This window comes from Phoca vitulina, unplaced genomic scaffold (assembly GCF_004348235.1).
Source record: "Phoca vitulina isolate PV1807 unplaced genomic scaffold, GSC_HSeal_1.0 scaffold16, whole genome shotgun sequence".
Taxonomy (NCBI): domain Eukaryota; kingdom Metazoa; phylum Chordata; class Mammalia; order Carnivora; family Phocidae; genus Phoca; species Phoca vitulina.
The window spans coordinates 30,288,414-30,303,190 of NW_022589719.1; positions in this window are offsets into that span (position 1 = coordinate 30,288,414).

Here is a 14,777-nt window from a genome sequence, read left to right on the forward strand (position 1 = left end):
CTTCCTCTAGGGTTGCCCCAGGTACCCCCAGCCACTGGCGTCCCTCCTCTCAAGCCCCCCTCCCCGCCCCCACCCCTGTAAGAATCTCTTTCTGCTCCCACTTCTCCCTAGAGCCTGGAGCTCAGGACCAGAGAAAGATTCTGCTCTGGAGGTTAGGGGCAAGGAGGGGAGGTTTATTCCGTGGAGTGTGGGGGGGGGGGGGGGGGGGGATCTCTAGGCCCTGGTGTGATGAAGCCTCCGCCTAGGAGGTGGGACATGACAAGGGAGAGGTATCCGAGGAGTTTGGGGGCAACTGTGGGGGCCACAGCGTCCAGAGAGGAGGCGTGGTCCTAGTGAGCAACTCCCTCCCCAAGGGGCAATGGCGCAGGGTTAAGAGGGGGAGGGACAAGGCCCCACCCTCCCACCTGCTGCCTCTGCCCCCTCCCCAGCTGGCCCCCTCTTTTGTGCAAAGCCACACAAAGGACAAGGGGCCCCGGCCGGCCTGGCCATCTGCTCCCAGCTGCCTGAGGGCTCTTAAAGAGACAGCACCCCCTCCCTGCCGCCTGGGGGCTGCGGGGCGGGCTGGAGCCGCTGCTCCACAGGACCTGATCTCCGTGGAACCCCAAATCCCACCCGCTTTCCCCCCCGCTCCCCCAGCCTCCAGGTCAGGAATCATCCTCCCCCCACCCCAGGCCCAGGCCGCAGAGGTGCCACGTGGCCCGGAACCTGGGGGTGTGGGAGGGGAGGGACGGAGAGGCAGCCGGGGGACCAGCCCCTCCTCTCCTCCAGCCCTTAGGCGGCGGAGGGGCAGGCAAAGCTCGGTAGCGCGGCCCTAGAACTGGGGTCCCTCACCTCCCTGAGGCCACCTCTGAGCTTCGTGAGAGCCGCTGGTCCGTGGGAATCACCTCCCCGCCATCTTCACTGATGAGCTCCCACTCACCCTTCCTCGGGAAGGAGGACAGCGCCTCTTTTTGAGGGCTGAAGGCCGGGACGCAGCCCATTGCCGCGCAGCGACCCCATGATCGCGCAGCGACCCCATGATCGGGGCACCTTTATTTCCTGCATTTCCCAGTTGGAGAAACTGAGGCCTCGCTCAGCCCCGGCCCCCCCACCCCCACCCCACGGGCCTCCGAAAAGCCATCCGCCCTGTCTGAAGCCTGCCTTCCACTCCTAGGCCAGATAAGACTCCTCACCCCTGAGATCCGCAGGGAAGCCAGACTGAATCCCAGCTTGGTGCTTCTGCCACACTGCTGAGGGACACAAGTTTACATTATTTGTGTGATTGTTTATTTCCTGTCTGTCTCCCTGCTGGGCTGTGGGCAGGGATTGTGTCCACTGTGCTCACTGTGTCCTCAGCGCCTCGCATACAGGAGGCACTCAATATTTGCTGAATGAATAAGTGCCAGGAGCCCCCCAAAAGCGTCCTCTTCCCTGGGCTCCTCGGTTCTCTGCCTGTTGGGCATCTTGCCCCCTCCCTCCTCAAGGTGAGGCAGAAGGGACAAAGGTTGAACAGGGATGCTGGGAGAGAAAGGAGGGTGACCTTGAGAGAGCCACCAGGCCTCCTCTCGCGTCTCCCTCCTCCCAAAGGCGGGGGCAGCTCCAGCCAATCCTGAACCCGCCGCCCTGCCAGACAGACTGGGACTGTCCCGAGCCCTGGCCCAGCAAGGCTGGCCGCTGTGGTGTGGTGCCTGGGACCCTGGCCAGGCCCTCGGTGGCCACAGCCAAGGGGCTAAGCTCGGGGAAGGAGGAAGGCAGGCGGGCGGGCCCTGGGGTGGGGGAGGGAGGTTGGCAGAATCTAAGCTGAAACCTGGCTGAGCTGTTGGGGGAGCTGAGGGGGAGGGGCTTCCCTGGACTGGAGGCCTGGGGGGTGGGGGGGGGCGGAGAGGGGGAGATGGAGTTGGGGAAATGGAAAAGATGGCCTACAGCATGGAAGGAGCTTGGGGGGCTCCTTCCCCTCAATCCTGCCCAGACAGGAATCCCATTCCTCTGGCTCCCTAAGCCCCCTGGGGCCCAGGGTGCTGGCCTCCCCCTGTCTGGGCCCAGTTCACTCTGGGAGTCTGGCCCACACACTCCCACCCAGGGTTGTGAAGAGCTGAGAGAAGGTGACAGAGGTGACAATCTGGTGCTTGGCCCTGTCTCTGCACCGTGGCCGCGAGAGGAGGCAGGTAAAGGAGGTGAGGCCGACGCATCTGGAGTGGCGCTGGGGGAGGGCAGAGTGCAACGAGGCAGGAGGTCAGCAAGGAGACCCCAGGCTTCCTGACACCCACGCCGAGGAAATCTGACGCCCTGAGCAAAGCAGGAACTGGGGAGGAAGGGTCAGCAAGACCTTCATTCAGAGAGACACAAGAAGGCGACAGGAGCTCCCTGGACCCTCAAGGGGGCGGCTTCCAGACCCGGGAGCCAGCTCTGTTTCTCCGGAAGCCAGGAAGGGGGCCTCCCCTTGCCCTCACCTGGGCAACAGCCGGCGCCCTCTGGCGGTGACAGCATGGACCAAGGGGTCCCACCTCAGCCTGGCCACAAATGTCCCCCCAGGAAGGCACCCCGAGAAGCCCATTCTCCTGGGCTAAGTGTATGGGGTCAAGCCCCCCCACCCCCGCCGCGGGCCATTTGGAGTTACTGAGCTTTAGCTCCAATCCCCACCAAGGCTCCTTGGCCCAGAGCCACCAGAATCTCCCAGAACAAAGTCAGGTGGAGCAGAAACCCTTAGAGAAATGGCAGAGGAGACAAGAACAGGGAAAGTGGGGCGCCTGGGTGGCTCGTCTGCCCTCGGCTCAGGTCATGATCCTGGGGTCCTGGGACCGAGGCCCACATCGGTCTGCTTCTCCCTCTCCCTCTGCCTCTCCCCTGCTCATGCTCTCTTTCTCTTTGAATCTCTGTTTCAAATGAATAAGTAAAATCTTCAAAAAAAAAAAAGGACAGGAAAAGTGCAGGAGCAGTGCAGGCTACTCAGTGCAGATCTGGGGTGAGCCCTGGCTCTGCTTCTCACTTGCTGTGTGGCCTGAGGGGAGATGATTGGCCCCTCTGAGCCTCAGTCTGTCCATCTCTCAAAGAGAACAATAATTCTGGTATCTGATTATTGGGAGGATCCAACGTCATCTCAGATGATTACAGACGGACTGTAATTAGAGCCTCCATCAATGCTGGTTTCCCTCGGAAGTAAGGGTCCTCTCGAGCACCCCTCCAGCAGGACTGGAAATCCCCACTCTGCTCTCTGAAGGGGCCCCTGCTCTGTGGACTGCCTGAAGGCCATTGCCCCCCAGGGCTCCTGGATCTGACCTCTAGAGCTAAAAACTCTTCCTCTGTGACCTCTGACACCTGACATCCTCCCTTCAGACTCCTCCACCAACCACTCCAGATTCCTACCTTCAGTCTGATCTCTCTAATTCATGCACACACAGCTGGATACAGATTTTATTTTTAAGATTTTAAATTATTTTTATTTTATTTTATTTTTTTTAGAAAGAGTGGGGTGGGGGGCAGAGGGAGAGAGAATCCTAAGCAGGCGCCATACCCAGAGTGGAGCCCGACATGGGGCTCAATCTCAAAACCCCAAGATAGTGACCCAAGCCAAAATCAAGAGTGGGATGCTTAACCGACTGAGCCACCCAGGCGCCCCAAGATTTTTTTTATTTTTAAGTAATCTCTACACCCAAAGTGGGGCTCGAACCCACAACCCCAAGTTGGAAGAGTCCCATGCTCTTCCAGCTGAGCTGGCCAGGCACCCCTCTGGATACAGATTCTTAACTTCTGCTCGTATCATGGCCCACTCCTGCTCAATAACCTTCCATGGTTCCCAGTTGCCTTCCAGGCAAAGTTGGAACTTCTCTCCCAGCCCAGGACTCAAGAGCCTTCTAGCTTGTTTCTTATCCAGCCAAGCAGGTCTGCTCACCATCTGCTGAGCCCTATCTGGTGCCCCAGGTGCCCCATCCACCTTGCAAATGCTGGCCCAGCCCACCTATTTGCATGCCCTAAGCCCGGCCCCTCCCTTGAGACCGCTGGCTCCTGCAAGCAAGTTGGTTCTGACCCGGCACATGTAGGGCCCCTGACCTGGCAGCCAGCACCCTTCCTGCCCCTCCACCATGCTCCTCCTCCACCACCCCATCTGCTGCATGGCTCTCAGCACACGACCTCGCCTCCCACTTCCAGAAAGAATTGAGGCCACCTGGGAGGAGCCCCCTCCAAGGCCTGCCCCCACACCCAGAGCTTCAGTTCTTTCCCTCTCCCAGATGTACCTGCACCTTCTCTCTTCAAGGCCAACTCACTCCCAGGCTCCGGCCTCTCCCCCTCCACTAATGTGCTCACAGGCCCTCCTGAGTCCTTGATCCTCAGGTACCTCTCCTCCCTCACTACTGTCTTGTCCCTCCGAATGTCAACCTACTTAAGTCCTTCATTCCTAAGACCTCCCACCCCCCACATACACCAGCACACCAACAACATGCACCCCTCCATCTCACGTTTACCTTCGGCTGCCCCTTTCAGCTAAGCCACCGCTGCCTTCTCTCTCTCTCTCTCTCAAAGCTGGGCATCTTAAAAGAGTTGTTCACAGCCTTTATCCTTGTCTTCACCTCCCACTCACTCCCCAACCCACTGCAGTGCCAATTCACCCCCCGCCACTCCGCAGAGACTGTTCTTGCCAAGGTCACCAGGGCTGTTATCTCTAAACGCAAAGGACCTTTGGCAGGCACGGTCTCCCTCCCTGTCTAAGCAGGACTGGACAGAGAGGGCCATCCCACTCTGGACATGAGCTCCCCACGGGCTCCCCTCCTGCCTGCCTCCTAACCCTCACTGTTGATGCTTCAGGCGCAGTCCACATCCTTAACTTCCGGGCTATGGACTCTCCAGCCTCCATCTCTAGCCCAGACCCCCTTCCCAGGCTCTGGACTGCCGTATCCAACCAACTGCCTTCTGGACATCTGCCGTCAGTTATCTCACGCACCTCGTGCTCATCCTGTCCAAAACAGATCTCACCCTCTTGACCAGCCATTTGCATTGTCGGCCCCCTCCCACTTCCCTTTCCCACCCTTACCCAAAGTAGAAACAGAGAAGTTGCCCTGCAAGCCTCTCTCTGCTTCACTTCCAAGGCCAACCGGCTCCCATTTCCCTCATTCCCCTCCCCCGCGGCCACGCCCCCCACCCCAGCACTGAACCAGCCTCCCAGCTGGCCTCCTTGCCTCCTCTCCTGCTCCCCTCTAATCTACTCTTTATTCAACAGCCAAGGTGATCTTTCTCAAATCCAATCTTATCAAGTCAGTCCTCTGCCTCTCGTTACCCTTGGCTTAAGTTCCAGCTCCGGAGCATGATGTATCTCCTTCAAAATCTGACCTCCTGGGGCCCCTGGCTGGCTCAGTCGGTGGAGCGTGCAACTCTTAATCTCGGGGTTGTAAGTTCAAGTCCCACGTTGGGTGTAGAGATTACTTAAAGATAAAATATTAAAAAAAGAAAAATCTGACCTGCTGACATCCATTCCCACTTTGCCTTTCTCTTTTGAGGATCCATACGGTGCTGTTGATCCCCAATGTCAGCCTTTCCCAAGGCCCTGGACACCATGATTGATTGAGAAAGGGGACTAGCAGCCCAATTAGCACATTGCAAATATGGGACAAAGGCCAGGAAGCTGAGCCAGGAGTGTTGGCTGCCATCTTTGATCACCAAGGGAAGCCAACACTGTGGAGGGAAGCCACCACGAAGAGAGGGGGAAAAAACCTGATTTCTCAGTGACATCATTGAGCTGCTGGATCAACTCACCTGAAGCCACCGAACCTCTGAAGTTTTAGTCATACGAGTCAATACATTCTCTTGATCGAGCCTGGCTGGTTTCAGTTTTCTGTCACTTGCATCCAGAGCCTCTGAAACAGCACATCTGTCAACACTAGCCCACTGGAATTTATGCTTTAGTCGTGTTCAACGACCTGCAATTCTTTTGGAGTCTTCATACATGTGGTTCCTCATACCTGACATGCTGCTCTCCTTTTCCTTGTTGACCAATTCTCTCAGTTTGAGCAAAGTGAAGCTCAGATATCACCTTGTCAAGGACATCTGCCTCCTCCCCATCTCAATACTGATAGCTCGCTAATGTCACCACCTACCAGCTTACCTGTCTGTTCTCTCCCCAAGGCTGTGAGCTCAGAGAGGACGGGGCATCTGTCTTACTCACCCGCGCATCCCCAGCTCCTCACACAGCTCCACGCCAGCCAGCACACTGCCAACAGCTGCTCAGGGAACCAGCTCAGGTCTCCCAAGCACCGCTTCCTCAGGGGAGCCCTCCTGACTGCCGCAGCCCCTCTCACTCCACAGGTCCTGGGAAATCACTTCTGCCAAATCTCCCCTGATTTTGCTGCTGTGTTGGGAGCTCCTCGTAGGCAAAGACTTACAAAACAATAGGAGCAAGAGCCAACTTCTTATAATAATACAACAGCCAACTTCTTTGATTACCCGTTATTTGTTCACAGCTACGTGCCCAGATCCTAGATTAATACAAGTGCGTAGGACGCCTGGGTGGCTCAGTCGTTGGGCGTCTGCCTTCGGCTCAGGTCATGGTCCCAGGGTCCTGGGATGGAGCCCCGCATCGGGCTCCCTGCTCAGCAGGAAGCCTGCTTCTCCCTCTCCCACTCCCCCTGCTTGTGTTCCCTCTCTCGCTGTGTCTCTCTGTCAAATAAATGGATAGAATCTTAAAAAAAAAAAAAAAGAAAAGTGCGTAGTAGATGCTCGACAACTATTGGTTGAATAAATTAGCAAATGAATAAACAAATGGATGCTTATAGGTACCAGCCCCTGTGTGCGAAATGCCTTACCTAGTTTTTCTCACGTTCCCCCACAGTGGCCCCATGAGGTAGGTATTCTAGTAATCTTCATTTTTTTTTAAAGACTTTATTTATTTATTTGACACAGAGAGAGAGAGCACAAGCAGGGGGAGCGGCAGGCAGAGGGAGAAGGAGAAGCAGGCTCCCCACTAAGCAAAGACCCCGACTGGGGGCTTAATCCCAGGACCCTGGGATCATGACCCGAGCCAAAGGCAGACGCCCAACCGACTGAGCCACCCAGGCGCCCCTAGAAATCTTCATTTTACAGGTGAGGAACTGAGGCTTCCGAAGACACCCTTCCTAAGATCACGAAACTTGCAAGTCCCAGAGCTGGGACTGACCTCAAGCCAGCGGGTGCCAGGGCCCTGTTTTCAATACCCTGTGTCCCCATCCTTTCAGTTAAGATGAGTGTGCCTATTTCTCCTGTAAAGGAGGAATAGCCTTTTAATGGTGGTGTGGAGGTCGGTGGTCACCACTAACAGCTTCATGGTCATCAAGCCCCAGGTGCTTCTCATCTCTCGCCTCTGCCTCGTCCATGCGTCAGGTTTCCCCTCATGATCACTGGGCAGCTGCAGTTGCTCTGAGCATCCCACCCTTGGAGGACAATTTCCAGAGTAGGACGGTCACAGGGCCAGCGTTTTCTCCTTGGCATCTTTATCAGGGAGAAAACCCTTTTCCAGGGATCCCTGAGCAGGCCCATGCTTCTTAAACCAATCCCTGGCAAAGGATTCCAATGCTTGGATTAGACCGATCATGTTTGTGCTCCAGCAAAAATGCCATGACATCCAGGGGTCTCCACCCATTACCTGAGCAGAGTTGGGGCTCTGTTAGCAAGGGAGGAGGAGGCGTGGCTGTTGAGTAGAGAGGCAATCTCTACCCCATCCTACGCCTGCTGCCTACCCCGTCCCCCTGACACAGCACCCTCTCTATTACAGTGTTCAAATATGTTGGCTGAACTCCAAGCAAAAGGAAGGGGGGCAGATTTTCTTTCCTGGCAAACATGGCCTCTGGACCTGAAGTCATGGCCCCCAAGTACCCACCTTTCCTAAGATGAGAACCATCAAAGAGGGCTGTGGCTCCTGAGGGAAAGCAGGCTCATGGGGCCCAATGGTGAGTCTGCGGGGACAGATAGCCTGGAACAGGCAGACAAGTGGTGGTTTATGAACTGTTGTAGTTAGATGTATCCAGTCATTCATTCAACAAGTGTTTATTGGCCATTGTCTCCTCCTCCTCGAAGTCTGTATTGGTGGGCAGGCTGCCTGGAGATGGCTGATGAGGAGACTCGGCATCCTGTGTTTCAGCAGAAAGGATGCCAAGAGGGATTAGTAATGTCTGCCTTGAGCACAAAATGGGTGGGGGGTGGGGGGAGGCAGAGAGAAGGAAAGAGGCTAGGAAACAGAGTGCATTACGGGCAGAAAGACCTTGGCCCTAAATACAGGGTCCTGGTGTGTTATAGACTGAATTGTGCCTTCCCAAAAATTCATGTGTTGAAGTCCTAATCCCTAGTACCTCAGAATGCGACCTTATTTGGAGATAGGGTCTTTACAGAAGCAATCAAATTAAAGTGTGGTCCTTAGGGTGGGTCTTAGTTCAATATGACTGATATCCTTGTAAGAAGGGGACATCTGGACACAGAAAGCCATATAAGGAGAATGCCATGTGAACATGAGGAATGCCAAAGCTTCTGTGAGTCAGAATCTCAGGAGTGATTTCATTGGGTGATTCTGCCTTGGCGTCTCTCATGGGTTTGCCATCAAGATGTTGGTGGGGGCTTCAGTCATCTGAAGTCTTGACTAGTGTGGGACAACCATCTTCCAAAATGGCTCACTCACTTGGTTAGCAAGTTGGGGCCAGCTGTTGGTGAAAAACCCCAGTTCTCCCCCATAGGGACTTCTCCATGGTGCTGCCTGTGCCTCATGAAAGCATGGCAGCTGGCTTCCCACCCCATCCTCCCCCACCCTGTGCCCAGCCCCTGCCCTGAGGGAGCAATCCTAGAGACTCCCGCAGAAGTTTGGTCTCAAGTTTCATCACCTAGTCTTGGGAATTCCACGCCGTCACTTCTACAGTATTTTATTGTCACATAAGTCAGCCCTCGTTACTGTGGGAAGGGACTGGATAAGGGCATAAGGCCAGGAGGTAAGGATCACTGGGGCCATTTTGCTAGCGGGCTGCCACGGGCTGGACAAGAGCTCTGGTATCGTAGAGGGTTCTGGGGGCAAGAGTCATGAAAAGTCTGACAGAGGGAGCTCGGGAAAGATGGAGTCCAAGGAGCATATTCGTTTCCCAGGATTGTTCGAACAAAGTACCCCAAACTGGATGGCTTAAAATAATAGCAAATTAATTTTCTCACAGCTCTGGAGGCCGGAAGTCCAAAGACAAGGTGTTGGGAGGGATGATTCCTTTTAGAGGCTATGAGGTTGCATCCTTTCCATGATGGCTCCTGGAAATCCTGGGCATTCCTTGGCTTGTAGCCACATCATTACAATCTCTGCCTGCCTGTCTTCATATGACCACCTACCCGGTGTGTGTCTCAAACCTCTCTCTCCTTTCTCATATAAGGATCCAGTCATTTGGGCACCTGGGTGGCTCAGTCAGTTGAGCATCTACCTTCGACTCAGGTCATGATCCCAGGGTCCTGGGATTGAGCCCCGCATCGGGCTCCCTGCTCAGCGGGGAGCCTACTTCTCCCTCTCCCTCTGTCCCCTACTTGTGCTTACTCTCTCTAGTGTTCCCTCTCTCTCAAATAAATAAATACAATCTTAAAAAAAAAAAGGATACCAGTCATTGGATTTAGAGCCAACCCTAAATCCAGGATGACCTCATTCTGAGGCCCCTAACCTAATTACATCTGCAACGACCCTATTTCCAAATAAGGTCACATGCACAGGTACCAGGCGTTGGGCTTAAACATATCTTTTGGGGGCACCTGTGTAGCTCAGTCTGTTAAGCGTCTGCCTTCGGCTCAGGTCATGATCCCAGAGTTCCGGGAACGAGTCCCGAGTCGGGCTCCCTGCTCATTGGGGAGTCTGCTTCTCCCTCTGACCCTCCCCCCCTCGTGCTCTCTCTCTCTCTCAAATAAATAAAATCTTAAAAAAAACATGTATTTTGGGGGACACTATTCAACCCATTACAGGAGGCATCTCTGTGGAGGGGCTGGTTGAGGCCGTGACCTACTGTTGCCATCTGCTTTGGCTCGGGTGTCACCTCTAGGGAGCCTGCTGCCTTTCCTTTGTGCCCCCCATCACCTGAGCCCACTACCTTCACTGCCGCCATTACCCCTGAGCACATACTCCACGTCAGGCACCAAGCTGGGCCCTAGGGGTACAGCAGTTAGGGTTGCCAAATTTAGTATACAAAAATACGGGACACCCAGGGGGAGAGATGAAAACAAAAAATACAGGCCACCCAGGGAAATCTGAATCTCAGATAGTGAGTTGAAGTTTATCCCCTGTATTGTGTTTGGCAACCGTAATGGCAGTGGAAGAGAGAAGCGCAGCCCCTAGCTACAGGAAACCCACGGTCTTGGGGGGAGCTGGTGACCGCGAGGGGCCCCAATGCTGTGAGAAGGAGAACAGGCATGGGGAGACCCCCAAGGAAGGGTGCCCAGGCTATGCCAGTAAGAGTGAGAGAAGGCTTCTAATAGCTAAGCTAGGACCCTAGGGGTGAGGACCAAAGATGGTTTCTGGTGAAGGGAACAGCAGGGCCAGAGTCTTGGCAAGGAGAGGGGACCCCGGCCAGGTGGGCAGGGGCCAAACATGCAGCCCCCTGAAACCCCTAATGGAGGCTGGGACCTCAGAATGCTTCACTGGCCTGACCAGATGTGCATTTTATTTTATTTTATTAAAGATTTTATTTATTTATTTGACAGAGAGAGAGACACAGCGAGAGAAGGAACACAAGCAGGGGGAGTGGGAGAGGGAGAAGCAGGCCTCCCGCGGAGCAGGGAGCCCGATGTGGGGCTCGATCCCAGGACCCTGGGACCATGACCTGAGCCGAAGGCAGACGCCTAACCACTGAGCCACCCAGGCGCCCCCAGATGTCCATTTTAGAAACAGGGGGCTGCGTGGTATCACAAAGGCCAAGGAAAGAACGGTATTTCAAGGAAGAAGAAGGGAATAACAGATGTTGCAGGGAGGTCCAGAAAGATAGGGACCGAGGCCTGTCCATCAGCAAACTGCTGGAAGCATCGGGGAGAGGCTTCTGTGGGGCAGTAGGAATAGAAGGCTACCTGCTAAGGAAGAGCCTTGAGGAGGGAGCAGTGTGAGAAGCAAGAAGGTAGAGATAAGGGAGGACATTTTTTCCAAAGGTTTTTGAGTAGGGAGAGCATCCTGAAGGCAGGAGAGAGCTGGATTGAGGAAGGCTGGGGGAAGGAAGGGGGGGACCCTGAGGGGATGAGGCCCAGGGAGGTCTGGCCCTGCCGGAGGCTCAGCTCCCCAGGTGGCAGGAAGGGGAGGGTGGAGGCACATTCAGATTCTTTTTGGGAAATCCAGGGACTCTCCCCTACCGGGTGATGACACTCTATAAAGTTGGCCTCGCCCAGCTGTGCTGTGACCCAGCGGCCCCTGGTGTTGTCTCCCGAGAGACTGTTCCCTAGGACAGAAGGCAACACAGAGCACATGCAATCTCCTTGCCTCCATTGGGCAAACGAATGATTAATTAGTTGGGAGCAGTTGAGGGCCATAGAGCAGGGGGAGGGCAAAGCACAGTGTTTCGGGGAATGGCTGTCTTGGGAGGACCTGGAGGAAGAAGGGTCCTGGACGCAGGCAGGAGGGGTGCAGGGCCTGGGAGAGGGGGGCAGACAGTGGCCCTGTGCAGAGGCGTGTGAGAGGAGAGCGGGAAAGTTGCCCGGGAGTGGCTTATGAGACAGTGTAGACATCCTGGTCTAAAGGGGCAGAGGTTTGTCAGGGAGGGGAGGCAGGAAGGGGTAGAAACGGGGTGGGGAGATGAACTTTTATACCTCGCGAGGGAATTCCTTTCTCCTGCCCCAGGCCATGCCAGGTGCCTTCCTGCAGCCCATCTCATTTGATCTCCTATAATTCTCCCAACCTGCCTGGGAGAACATGAGACTGTGAGGAAAATGATTGCTGTGGGTTGTCTCACTGTAGAAATAAGGAACCTGAGTCTCTTATTCTTGAGGCACTTGACCTAAAGTCACAAACCTCCTATGTAGCCGAGAGAGAGTTTAAACCCAGGCTGGTCTGACTCCAAAGCAGGCTCAGTCCACCCCCAAAGGGAACCAAGGAAGCCCCTAGCAAAGAAGAGCCCATAATCAGGGAGAAGGATACTGATGTAGGGCAGGGATAGGGCATTGGACCTTCTCAGGCCTCTCAGGGGCCCAGATGATGTCACCTGCCCAAGGGACTGCTGGGCTCACCTCCCAGGCTTTGTCAGGTGTCCAGCAAATTCCAGCAGGCAGGGGGAGGGCAGACCCAAGAGTGAGGAGTGGTAGAAGAGATAGGGCACAAGGCAATCGTGATGGCAGGTATCTGTTCCCCAAAGCAGCTGACCTTGAAGTTCAAGGTGGGTAAGGAGACAAGGGAAGCTGAAACAGGGTGGGGACTGCTCTGGAGTGGGGGCTGAGCCCGATTCCCACCTTGCCCCTCCTCCCTCTGTAAACACCCTGGCCCACTCCTTCATGCTTCCCTGGCTCTGCAAATACTGTTCCCTCCCCCTGGAATCTCCTTGCCTCCTCCCCCTTCAAGGGCAAGTTCACACGTCCCCCTCTTCCCACCTTTTCCACCCTCCTCCCACCCTTAGCTCCCTCTTCTGGTCCCCAGAGTACTAGCAAGCAGGTTTTTCCTTTTCCTTTTCCTTTTCCTTTTCCTTTCCTTTCCTTCCTTCCCTCTCTCCCTTTCTCTTTCTTTCTTTTTTTCTTCCTTTCTCTTTCTTTCTAGTTTTTAGTAATCTCTACACCCAATGTGGGGCTGGAACTCATGACCTTGATATCAAGAGTCACATGCTTTTCATGTGACTTTTCAGCCAGGCGCCCCTAGCAAGCAGATTTTCTGATCGAGGAATAGGGTGCCGGCTGAAAGATTCATTCATGCCAGTCTACCTACATTCCTCTGCAGTATCGTCCACCTTGAAATACCATCACACGCTGGCTGCGCTGAAATTTGTGTCTCCTGCCTGGACTTCTCCCTGCTGAGTTCCAGACTCTGATCACTCCACATCTCTATGTGAACGTACAAAAGACATCTTAAACCTGACATAGTCAAAACCGAATTCCTGATCTTCCCCAGCCCCGCCCTCATCTTGCTCCTTCCAAAGTTGCCTGCATCTCCGTTGAAGACTCTCCACTCTTCCCGTAGCACAAGCTAAAAACCTTGAAAGGGGGGCACCTGGGTGGCTCAGTTGGTTAAGCATCTGCCTTTGGCTCAGGTCATGATCCCAGGGTCCTGGGATCCAGCCCCAGGTTGGGCTCCTTACTCAGTGGGAAGCCTGCTTCTCCCTCTTCCTCTGCCCACCCTACCCCCCCACCTCATGCTCTCTCTCTTGCTCTCAAATAAATAAATAAAATCTTTTTTTTTTAAGATTTTATTTATTCACTTGAGACACCGAGAGAGAGAGAGAGAGAGCACGAGCAGGGGGAGAGGCAGAGGGAAAGGGAGAAGCAGGCTCCCCGCCGAGCCAGGAGCCCGATATGGGGCTCAATCCCAGGACCCTGGGATCACGACCTGAGCCAAAGGCAGACGCCCAACCATCTGAGCCACCCAGGTGCCCCTATAAATAAAATCTTAAAAAAACAAACAAAAAACCTTGAAAGGTATCTTACTCTTCTCTTTCCCTCACATCCTACACCCAGTCCACCAGCAAGGCCTATTGGTTCTACCTTCGATACACACCAGGCCCTGACTGCTTCTCCCACTTCCAGCGCTGTCCACCTGCTACAAGCTTAATTGCTCTCGCCTTGACTGGAGCAGTGGCCTCTGCAAAGGCCCTCCTGTGACCTTGCCCCTACACTCTCTTCCCAACCCAGCAGTCAGGTGGTCCTATCAGCACAAAAGCCACTCCATGGCTCCTCCACTCAGACCCTCCAGTGGTGTCCCAGCTCCCTCTAGTCCCAAAGTCTTTCAAAACCTCTAAGCCCTAGGGCACCTGGCTGGCTCAGTTGGTAGAGCATGTGACTCTTGATCTCAGGGTTGTGAGTTCAAGCCCCACGTTGTGGGGGGCGGGGGGGGGGAGAGGCAGAGCTTACTTAAAAAACAAAACAAAATGTACAAGCCCGATAAATGATCCTCTCCCTACCTGTCTGATTTTACCTCCTACTAGTATCTCCCACTGGCTCACTCTGCGCTGCCCGCACTGCACTTCTTGCAGTTCCTCAAACATCCCAATCATGTTCCTGCTTGGGGGTTTTGCACTGGCTGTACCCCCAGCCTGGAAGGCCCTCAGGTATCCATGACTTGCTCCCGTCCCTCCTTCAGATCTTGATACAAATGTTACCTCATGTTTGCCTTCCCTGAGTATCCTAGTTAAAGCACTAAGTCCTGACCTTTCCTATCCTCCTTCCCTGCTTTATTTTCTTCCATAAAACCGATATCATCTACCTTATTATAGATTTTACCTGTTTATTTAGTTTATTATCTACCTCCTCCTTTTAGCAGACAAGTTCTGGGAGGGCAGAACCTTTTCTGTTTGTTATGGTTGTTTTCTTCGCTGCGGGGGGCATTGCCTAGCCTATGGTGGCTATTTGCTTGAGCACCCGTTTTGGGGCCACTACTGCACTGAGCACTGAAGATGGGATCATGAGCAAAACCTGACGAGGTCTATGAAGCTTAAGTCTTGGGCAGTGGTTGTCTCATTTTCGCAAGTATGGCTCTCCTTGGGGCGCTCTCAGGAGACTGGCTCCACCCCCGGAGATCGACCCTGAGGTAGGGCGCAGGGGTGTGTACGGGGCACACAGCTCCCCAGGGGACTGGTCTGCTCGGACGGACTGGACGCCTGAGACCTCATTTCCACAGCACCACCCACTCTCCATCAAACAATTGTTCCATG